Source organism: Hylaeus anthracinus, unplaced genomic scaffold (assembly GCF_026225885.1).
Source record: "Hylaeus anthracinus isolate JK02 unplaced genomic scaffold, UHH_iyHylAnth1.0_haploid 5, whole genome shotgun sequence".
Lineage (NCBI taxonomy): Eukaryota > Metazoa > Arthropoda > Insecta > Hymenoptera > Colletidae > Hylaeus > Hylaeus anthracinus.
The window spans coordinates 11,952,194-11,963,125 of record NW_026535322.1 but is presented as its reverse complement, the minus strand read 5'-3'; positions in this window follow the sequence as shown (position 1 = coordinate 11,963,125).

Here is a 10,932-nt window from a genome sequence, read left to right as displayed (position 1 = left end):
TATTTTTATCCTTTTTCCTTCATCGGGAGATTTTTCGTGAAGCAGCGCTTGACTATAGGCGCGCCTTTTAGGCAGAGAGAGCTTTAGTAATGCTTAGCGCCGTTTCTTTCGGTTGGGAGAAAATATGGGGGTAGGATGAAAGGGTGGAAAGAATATACAAAGATGGTGGAATTAGGCTCCTTCTGTATATTATAGGCTACTTCTTTATTAGGAATGTTCTCTTTAGTTTTTTTAGAGGATAGACTGCACTAGATCCGGGCACTTTTGAAATGATATTATTTGAAATATTATTCGAAATGTTATTATAAAAGTGCTATGAAATAATATTATATAAATCACTTATATACATTATACAATCATTATACACCCACGCTCAGAATTATGCGGGCACTTCCTTAATAGAAATAAATATCTAATAAAAGTTGCGAATCTATTAATATCAATTATATCACTTATCTTTCAATACGTTTATGTTGTATTAGCGAATATATTTTATCAACAGTTTTTCCTAATATCACATTAGTAATGGTAAAAAGTATAGAGATAACTAGATAATGTTAAAATTTCTTTTACCAAACTTGTATACTATTAATTTCTTCATTGTATCCGAAGTAATAATATTTCATTTATTTTGTAATATTTCGCCATAAATGTGTTTGATATATTGAACATTCTTTCTGAACTTTTTTATCTAAATTTAGCAATAAAAGTTGTATAGTAACAATTTATGGTGTATATTAATTATTCATTGAAAATAGTGAGTGCCCACATATTTATAAGCGAGGGTGTACGTTCTCGTTGTTTTTATTCTAGATTTAAATACATTATATACATCTATATAAATATTATTATATTTAAATTACAAATTCTAACAGCATAACATAAAATAATATACAATTCACTTGTTCTATGAGTAACGTCATAAACACGCTCCACAATTCATTTTGCAAAACGGGAAAATCGGGGACGCAGAACATAGAACTTTGGCCGTAAGATTTCGTGGAGGTTTCGCTTAGCTCTACATTTTGTTTTAGTACACGGTTAGCGAAGATACCTCGAGCAACGTTGACTAAAGCGTTTGTTACTAACGCAGCCCTGCTGTGCGGCCCCTAAGCCCTAAATCCCTCGGTCGTAACACCCCGTAGAGGTTTCACGCGGTTGAGGTGGCCGCTCAAATCGTACGTTTTTCTCGATCGTGATCTCTCGCAGTGTCCTGAAACCGCGGTCGTTCGCGTTGGAAGGTATGGAAGCAAATATTCACTATTGCGATATACGATGCTCAGAGTATCGGGCGAAGATGGGACATAGAATCGAACGCCACCAATATCCGCTTCGGTTGTGGTTGGGAAACGCGTTGCATACGCGCCATTATATTGCTTTGAGATTCTAATATCGGTCACGGATCACTTGGGGGAAAGACGATAAAATTGGAATCGATGATGCGTGGGATAGTCATCCCGATTTACTGGATACTCTAATGCGACGATACCATAACCACTAATCCAAATTTATACGTCTATAGTAATATTGTAAAGACGAAAAATTGTCCTTGATTTCATATTTCATATTTCATCATTCAAACATCATATTTCGTATTTTATATTCCATATTCTATATATTATACTTTATATCTCATAATTCATATTTCATACATCATATTTTGTATTTCATATTCCATATTCTATATATCATATTTGATATCTCATATTTCATATTTCATACACAGAATAAATTACGAAACATCTTGATTACGAAAAACAAACTACAGTCATCTACCGAATCATGAAGAAACACGTAGAAGAATGTTTCCAATAGAAATTCGGTACAAACATAAATAAATAAGTAAATAATACTTTTCATTGAAACTTTATAACATGTATACTACAAATATAATATAATAATTCTACATGATATTGATATTTGTTCAATCTTCTCCGACGACTTCATCAATCTCCTAAATGACAAATCATCGCGACTACAGAATTCGATATTCGATTACTCAACATTATCGAATGTCGAAACATAACGAAACAGAATATATTCAGCCAGCATTGTGGGACGTTCCAACTGGATTTGGCAGAAAAGTTAAAATTTCAATTAATTCGAAACGATCTTTCGGAGTTGCCCGATGAGAAGTTTTGAAAGAGAGCTCGAAACTTGCTCACGGCTCCCCGTCGAAAAGTATTGGAAGAAATTCGAAATAAGACACCCAACCCATCGTCCTGAGACTAATTCAATTAGACTACTTGTTGACGGAGAAGTAGCAGGCAATGAATACTCCCGGACCCATCAAAAGGAACAAAGTTAAGCGAACAACATTTTTGCACGACACCGACGATGAAAGTTCGGAGAGGACTTTTCAAAACTTGTTCTACAAGTTTCCTGTAATCTCGATTTATCGAATTCCTTCGATATCTAATAAAAGAAAATTGTACTGGACATTAAATATTATATAACCATAGTTGAAGTGTCGAATTCTTATTTATGATTACTTTTTATTTTAATGTTGTTTAGGGCCATTCAAAGTCCTTTAAGTAAATGTTACTTATCAGTTTGTTCTGAAAGGTCATTTACATTTTTATATTTAGATTGAGGGAACTGGAATGAGTTGAGAGCTTGGTTTAAGGGGAATGAGACAGCAGGAGTCAGACGTAACGATGGCTGAACGATACGTCTGACCCATTACGGCTCCTAACTACTTCCATGATTGGACTTTCTTTCTCTCATTTTATATACACATGTGTATATGACTGAAAAGTATTAAAAAACTGCAGATGTTTATGCATTTATGGTAAATAAAAATATAGGGAAACGCATGAGAATATGTACAAATGGAACAACGTAAAAATATAATAACATAGAGATATAATTGATAATATAATATTATATAATATAATGTAACATGACGTAATATAAATATAATTAATATGAAACAAACAATAATATGTTTCTTATACTGTTTAGGGTATAAGACATACTTTCATTTAACTATTAGCGATGGATACATTGAAACAGTTGTTATCTGGCACGCTTATGTAATAAATATTCATTGAAAAATATCACGTTAGTCTCCAAATAGCTGTAAAACAATTAAACAAAATTCATTTTAAATCCTTCGTGGTGCGTTTAAATACCGCTAAATTTCGATTCGAATTTCAGGAAAATCCGAATGGCCCAAAAAGTGTCCGATTACCTGTGGAATGATCCGGTATCACATAACACGGGTACAAGCACGTCACGCACGAACCATGCCATAGGATCGAAAATTCCAGCGCCATGGGAAAGATTTTTACTGGATCCCATATTTTTCAAGCATCGCTGCAAACCAGAGAAATACGAAGTAGGAAATGAGATACCGGAGAGGTTTACCTTCATCCCTTATTCAAAGTTCTCAACACCACGAGTGGTCTTTTAAGAAATACATTTGCGAATAGCAAGAGCTATTTTTATTCGATGAATAATAGATAAAGTTGATCCTTTTATTGGATACTTGAAATATCTGTTCAAAGATTTCGTCCATTTTTTAAGTTACGTTTATTGGATGACTGACGAATAAATAGTGGCAGTAGTAGCTTTATTTCTTTATTATTTAGATGTACATAAAAAGTGTTGGCGCCTCCTGTTAATGCGGTATATTCAATTACTTAAACTCGTATTTGTATCAATTAATTATATTGATATTCTTATTTCACATTTGTCTAATCTTTATCTTAAATTTCTAATATAAATCATAACTTGATATTATATTCTTTTTTATTTGTTCCTACTGGACCAACAGGTAAGTATATCCTTTCAAAAATACAATAACTCAACCAATACAAGTAAAACTTAACACTTGATACCATACTTAATAACAAACTTAAAACTTAATACAAGTAAACACAATAACTTAACCAATATAAGTAAAATCAACACGTTGATTGAAATATGAATATTTGTGAACATTTCCCACGAGAATAAAATTTTGTCTCGAGTCAATTAAACCCTACGTATCCAACGTTTGTCGTCGTATTCAATTTTACAATATCATCAAGATTCACTTATCTTAACCAGATTTATTCCCTTCGACATCTTACCTTCACAATGATGTTATTTAGTTCCATATTGAAAAGCTCCGTTACCTACATGTGGTCGATGAACGCGTTAATTCAACGAATAGCTAAAAACGATCCCTTATTCAATCCTTGAAACATCCATTATTTAAAGACTTAGCCCACCCTTAAATCTGCCGGAATCATTTGGTATCAAAGCCAAAGGATGATCGCGCGAGGTGTAGAGGAAAAAGACGAGCAAGTGGACGAGAAAAGAGGCGAGGAATATACATTCGGCCCGAGGTAACGATTACTTCAGCGAGCTCATGGAGGATTTTAATAAGGAAACGAGAGCTTATTCATATCCCTTCACGGCGCAGGCGCCAGAAAGCCACCTGTAGCCCCAGCTTCCAATCAATACATCACAGAGGCATATCGTGCAGCTTTCCAGGTAGCGATGTCTATGTACACGGTAGGCGCATATACCGGCGAACGGGAGAGAGCTGTTTCAGGAAGCCAGGAGTCGCCTGTTGCTGGCGCGAACCGGCGCTCTACCGTATTCGATCCCGACTTCTATGCTTCGATTTCGCTCTCATCGATCTGCACCGCTTTGACGTTATCCTCGCGCGCGACGAAAGTCCGAAACGGCCGATATCGCGTTCCCGCGGCCGTGAGACGGATGATTCATATTCGGGTCCCGGGAAATCAATGTAGGTCGCTGTTTCGTATTGAATATAGGGACAACGCCAAGGCCAACGATATATTGCGAATTCAAACGCAATTTCGGGACTGCTTCCACTACCGACGATCCCTTTCACCACGAGACGATTTTTGCTGGAAATTCTAAGAGGCGTAGAGGTGCGAATTCTAAAAAAAATATCAGCTTATAGGGAATGACGAAACGAAACTTTTTTATATGTATAGCTTACGACGCACATATTCATATGACGTTTAGTTTCAGAGATAAAAATTGAAAACTTAGAAGACCTTTTTCGTGAAATTCAATTTTTGCAACGAACTTTATAATTTTTATTTTTGAAGCAAAGAATGATATGGATAAACTGTAAATATAAACAAAGTTTCGTCTCATTATTCCTTGTAAGCTGATATTTTGTGAAAATTAATTTATTGAATACAAACATTTCTGTGAGCCCATTTCTCGAGGGTTTTTCGTAATTGGTTGGTGATTGAAATCACAAAGTATGTAGTTAATGATTTTTAGAAAAAAAAATATACATGTTGAATTGAGTAACCCCCTCCTTTTCGAAGTCGGATAAAAAGCAACTACCACTGTCTGCGCGGTGTAATATTACAGCAAAGTCATATTCTCGGTCATAACTTGAAGAAATATTGTTAATAATTAATGTAACTATTGTCAGAAATTAATTTTTAGTTATTCCAGCTAACAGATATAACGATATATGTAGAAATATTTCTCACGATTACTGTGTTCGATGAATACTTATTCCGAACCCTGATTCTTATTAATATTTAATCGAAAACTGAATGTTACTATATGCATTGTAAATATTCAATTAATTCGGAGATGCACATATTCAATGCATTTTAGAGTTTCAGATTATTATTCCAATGTTTTTCGAGAAAGTAATATTTCCGAACATGAAAAGTTGAGAATAAAATTTAAATAAGTAATCGTGTGATATTTTACTATATTTTAATATCTATTGATTGGAACAATTAATCCACGGACGTAATTAAACATTTATGATACAGTACCGTACAGTGTTCCATTAAACGTTAATAACAATTATGGTTCGGAATAAGTATTCATTCGTGACATTAATCGTAAGAAATTAGTCAATATTTTAATATCTATCAATTGAAACAATTAAAACTCAATATCTCCAACATAATTAAACATTCGTGATACATACAGTATCATTCAGTGTTCGATTAAACATTAATAACAATTACGGTTCAGAATAAGTATTCATTCGTGACATTAATCGTGAGAAATTAGTCAATATTTTAATATCTATCGATTGGACCAACTAAATATTAATTTCTGACAATAGTTACATTAATTATTAACAATACATGTTATTTAAACAATGATGGGGAATATGATTTTGCTGTGATATCAATGTTTCACGAATTATTTTCTTGATAAATTAAACGAACCTTCGAATCGACCTGTCACGACATGTCACGCGGTTGTTGTTCGCCCTTCCCCTTCTCTAGTTCCAGAGGTACAAGCAAGCGACGGCTGCGACCCAAACAGGTATGCGAGGAGCGAGAGCTCATTCTTTGACGATCCTTCGGTCGATATGGATCTCGCGATCGCGCGTCCGCGTCTCGCGTCACTCCCATTTTTGCGTAGTGTAGTTTCTCTTAGTTATCGTAGCTTGGTATTGGTTGTGGGTAGCTTAGTTTGGTTTGGTTAGTTTTAAGGCATGTACTTAAGTTAGTTTTAAGGCATGTATGTACGATAGTTTGTCCTCTGTCAAATAATTATTAAGCGTTTATTCAATTCTTTGGTTTGTTCGTAGGTCCATATTGGACTCGTAACTCCGTTCTTCACTTCGGTCACTATTACTTCATGTGATAAGTGTAGTGATCAACCGTATGACTGGACAGATAGGTCGGTTGCCGTCCTCCTGGTGAATCTGTATTCGAGAGGAAGACAATCGGCGCCTCCGGATCGGTCCTCTACTCTCTGTATCCCGTCTGGTGTAGTCCAGGACTCGGCAAGCTGCGCAGTAAGGCCAAAGCGCAGTGAGACGGATCGCGAGTTGGGTCCGTCGTGGCTCCTAGATGGGTGCAGGGTGTGGAGGACTGGTTCGGAGGTGTCGGTCGTCATCTCTCGAGTCAGATCCATCAAGAGGAAACGGGACTGACTCAGTATGTCCAGTTTCATGGTCGCGTCGCGTTGCGATCTCAATTTAGCTTCACTCTCTTAGTTGAAATAATTACTTGGCAGTGGCAGACTTAAACTTTGGAAATCAAAGGGAGTTTACTTTCTTTGATTTCCACGGTTTCGTACTTAGTATTAAGCTCGTCAACTCTATGTAGAGTATCCATCTATGTATGTATATTCTATGTAGAGGGAGATCGAAGGAACTGTGATTCCTTCTATCTCCGGGTCTCCAGTCGCCGCAACCTCCACGTGGTGAGACCTGGTAATCGGTATTATTCGTGACGAACAATACTTCGTCGCGAATAATATCGAGAGCTAATGGCTGCGAACTTGTATGGTGTAAAGTGTAAAGTGTAAAGTGCAAAAGCGTAAGGTGCAATAGTGTAAAGTGCAAAAGTGTATAGTGGAAAAGCGGAAAAGTGAAAAATGCAAAAGTGGAAAGTGGAAAGTGGAAAAATGTAAGGTGCAAAAGTGTAAAGTGCAAAAATGTAAAAACGTAAAGTGGAAAAGTGGAAAAGTGGAAAAGTGGGAAATGGAAAAATGTAAAGTGTAAAGTGTAAAGTGTAAATTGATTAAGGAACCGTGCCTGGTACTAGTGATCCATAAAAGAACAAAGTATCCCGTACTTTTCTCCCTTCTTCTTCCTCCGCATCAAAATTCTCTTGTTTTATGGTATCACTTTTTCGGCCGTCGTGGCACGTCGCCGACTAAATTTTCAATAAACTGAAAACGGGAATGGGTAAGGGGGAAAAATGAGCGAGGTTTTCATTCATTACACGTATATGCGCGCGCCCTCCTTGGCACCCCTTGCGTTATTAATAAAAGCGCGTGTGCGCTGTATAATTAAAGCGGAACGTAAACATTGAGGGTGATATCGCCGAGGAAGACCGTAGAGATTGTTTCTAAGGGAACTGTGAAACTAGCATCCGTATTCAGCGAAACTTGCTCCTAAGGGATTGCTTCCTGTGTTTGTGAATTGTTGAAACATCGAACAAGGTAAGTTCTAACGCTCCGATCTGACATTTACAACTTGGTTTGCTTAGAAATCATAGAATGATCCTAGGCAGGCATTCTATTTAAATCTCTGGGCCTTTGCTATTCATATATACATATTTATTCAGTACACATATTTATTCAGTTTGAATTTTAATTCGTTCTGGTAAATTGATTAAAGTACACAATATTCTCTAGGCACACCTCCTTACTATTCTATTCACCCCATTTTAGGATAACGCGTGTGGCGATGTTGTCAAGTTTAGCAAGGCTGGATAAAGAAACGAAGAATGTCGTTAGGAACGTTGGCGTCTCGACGGACCATCGATCTTTCCTTGTTCCGCGTGGCTCGTTGCACTCATTCACCGAGGGGTTGCAGCTCCTTTTCCGCACGAAACTTTCGTTCTCTTCGGGAGCAGGTGAAGCGACTCGCGATGGACCGAGAGCCAATGACACATGAAAGATTCACGAGTCCTACGAAGACGCTCGGTCCCCCTTCCGCAACTTTTTAATTAGATGATCGAGTCAAGTGTTCACCGCGTGCTGTTGTTTTCAGCCACGTACGATAAAAGAATATGAATTTTCAACGCGATACACGCGTGATCGATCGTTCCACGTCGCTTTGGAGTCGTGGTAGTGGTCGATGGAAAATTTTGACTTCTTTTTCTGTGTACATTATGCCTTGGAGTAGATTTCATTTATCCTAATAATATTTTACGTAGAGTGACGAATGGAGTCAATCCATGTAAACAAAAATATACATTTCCATTGAAAAAAAAAATAATGTAACTATCGATTGCACCATTCTACTTATAAAAAGAACATGGTCTTATAAATAAAGTACGCTTTGAATCATTCATCTTTTCCTTTTGACATTTTTCTCGAAATGTACTGCTAACGAGAAATGGTAGCTTGTTAATTTTACTTGGCCCAGGCTGTATAAATTTATTGTTATTTAATAGAATACAATTATACATATATTCTATATGTATTTATTTACTTATATAAATTTAAGATCGACCATGTACACCTATATATACATTTACGAATTCATCAAATATGTAACACGTCAATAGATTCTATAAAATTAACGAAATTAATTAATATTTATTCATTGATGTATATTATACATGTATACGTACACATATATAAAATTCTATATATCTAATCAATCCTAAATTTATATAATTAAATAAATATAGATCTCTATCTAATAAATTTTCATGCACTTATTAATATTATCAATTTTAACAATCTTTCCTCGAACCACAATGACTACGAAATACAGTTACGAGTTTCGCGAAAAGATAACGTCGCTTATTGCATCAGGCGGTAAAGTAACCGTGTACGAGGGTAGTTTCTGGTCCAAAGATAAGTCTTGGTCGTCGAATAAATTGTTCGTTTTTTAGGGAAAATTTCCAGTCGGAAATTTTCCGCACGATTTTCTGTGGCTCGCGCGCCGGGCAGAAAAAGAAAATACTCAACGACGAGAGATTGCTGTTCGCGCTAATGACGTTGCGGTATATAAACAACATTAAAAATGAAACAGCGCCGCGACGGAGCGCGGCCGCAATTTGAGAGATGCTATTATGTCTGAGAAAACAGAGCGTGACACGTATAAAGTGTCCACGCAACGAGTTGCATGACGACGCGGAGAAACGTACGCAGAATGGAGAACGATTCAGGGGATTTGTTGCATCCCCCGCGAATCGAGGGAATCGCGGTGAAATTTCGCATGAACTGCCACGGGAGAACCATGGTTTTTAAGGGTGCTTTATGTCATGTGAAGCTTCTTTAGGGATTCTAGAAAAATGATGGAAGCCTTTCGACTTTTACGGAGGGAATAAGTGTTTTTCGTAAGAGATACGAGCATTTTTCTGACGTTTAAGATAGACAACAAAATCTTAGCTTCAGGATTTTATTGTTCTGTGCATTGTGTTTCATTCTATATTTTCATCGAAGGTAGTTTTAGATTGTTAAATTGTACTCAAAGAAGTTATAAATAAATTAAGTGCTTAATGGAGCTGTAAGCTTCTTCTTCATAAAATCATTGAATTGTTAATAAAGGGTTTACCTTAATTTTGGGGAGAGAACTGTTGCTACAGAGAATCAATTGTAATTTTCATGTCAATCATCTAAGAAAAAGTAAATGATAAACGCTAAATAAATTAATTGGTTCGTGTAGGCTAACAAAAATTAGCAGAACACTGAAAATCGCTAAAACTGGTGGAAAGTAGTTGAAAAGCAATTGTGGTTCGTACGTGTATAAATTGAATAGACGATGGTCGATCAGAAACGATTAAATATTCATGGAGTTTATCTCCTATAAATTCGACCTGAAACTTTCCTAATCGGGGTGAGTTTCCTCCCATGCACGCCAGGGAAATTCGTGGGAAGAACAAGGGTGCAAGTTTTCTTAAAATTACCATTTCTGTATCTTGGCGATGGAAATGTATGCCATTCATTCCTCGATTTTAATCGAATTTTTCACAGCCATCGTCTTTACATACATAGGGTTCACCGAAAGTTCCTACTTCAAGTTAAAAGTTGACAAAGAATGATGTTGCACAGAATGAAATCCTTTATTCTTAATTTTCCATTGTAATCATTCAAACTCGGACAGTTTTCACCCTCTTTAGTATTCTTGTAGCGAATCCGAAGAGCTACCCACGAAATCGGACCAGAAATGTCGCATTTAAGGGGTTGCTGATATTTTTTTTTGGGTCAAAATATAAAGTTTGTTTGTTATTCTCGTTGATCAAGGTCTTTAAAATATCTCTACTAAAATATATAATTATATTAACAAAATTTATCAAACATCAAACATGAAACTTTAAGGGTATACAATTTTTCTTTTCTCATAAAACCCACTTCTGGGTATGGTGCAAACTAGAATGTAAACATAGAATATAAAAGGATAATGCGATCTTTTCATCAATCTTCTTGTAATACACGTTTCCCTAATTCAAGCTATAACCACGTCCAAAATAAATAGAAGAAAATCAATTTTATCAGTTTAACCCTCTTAAA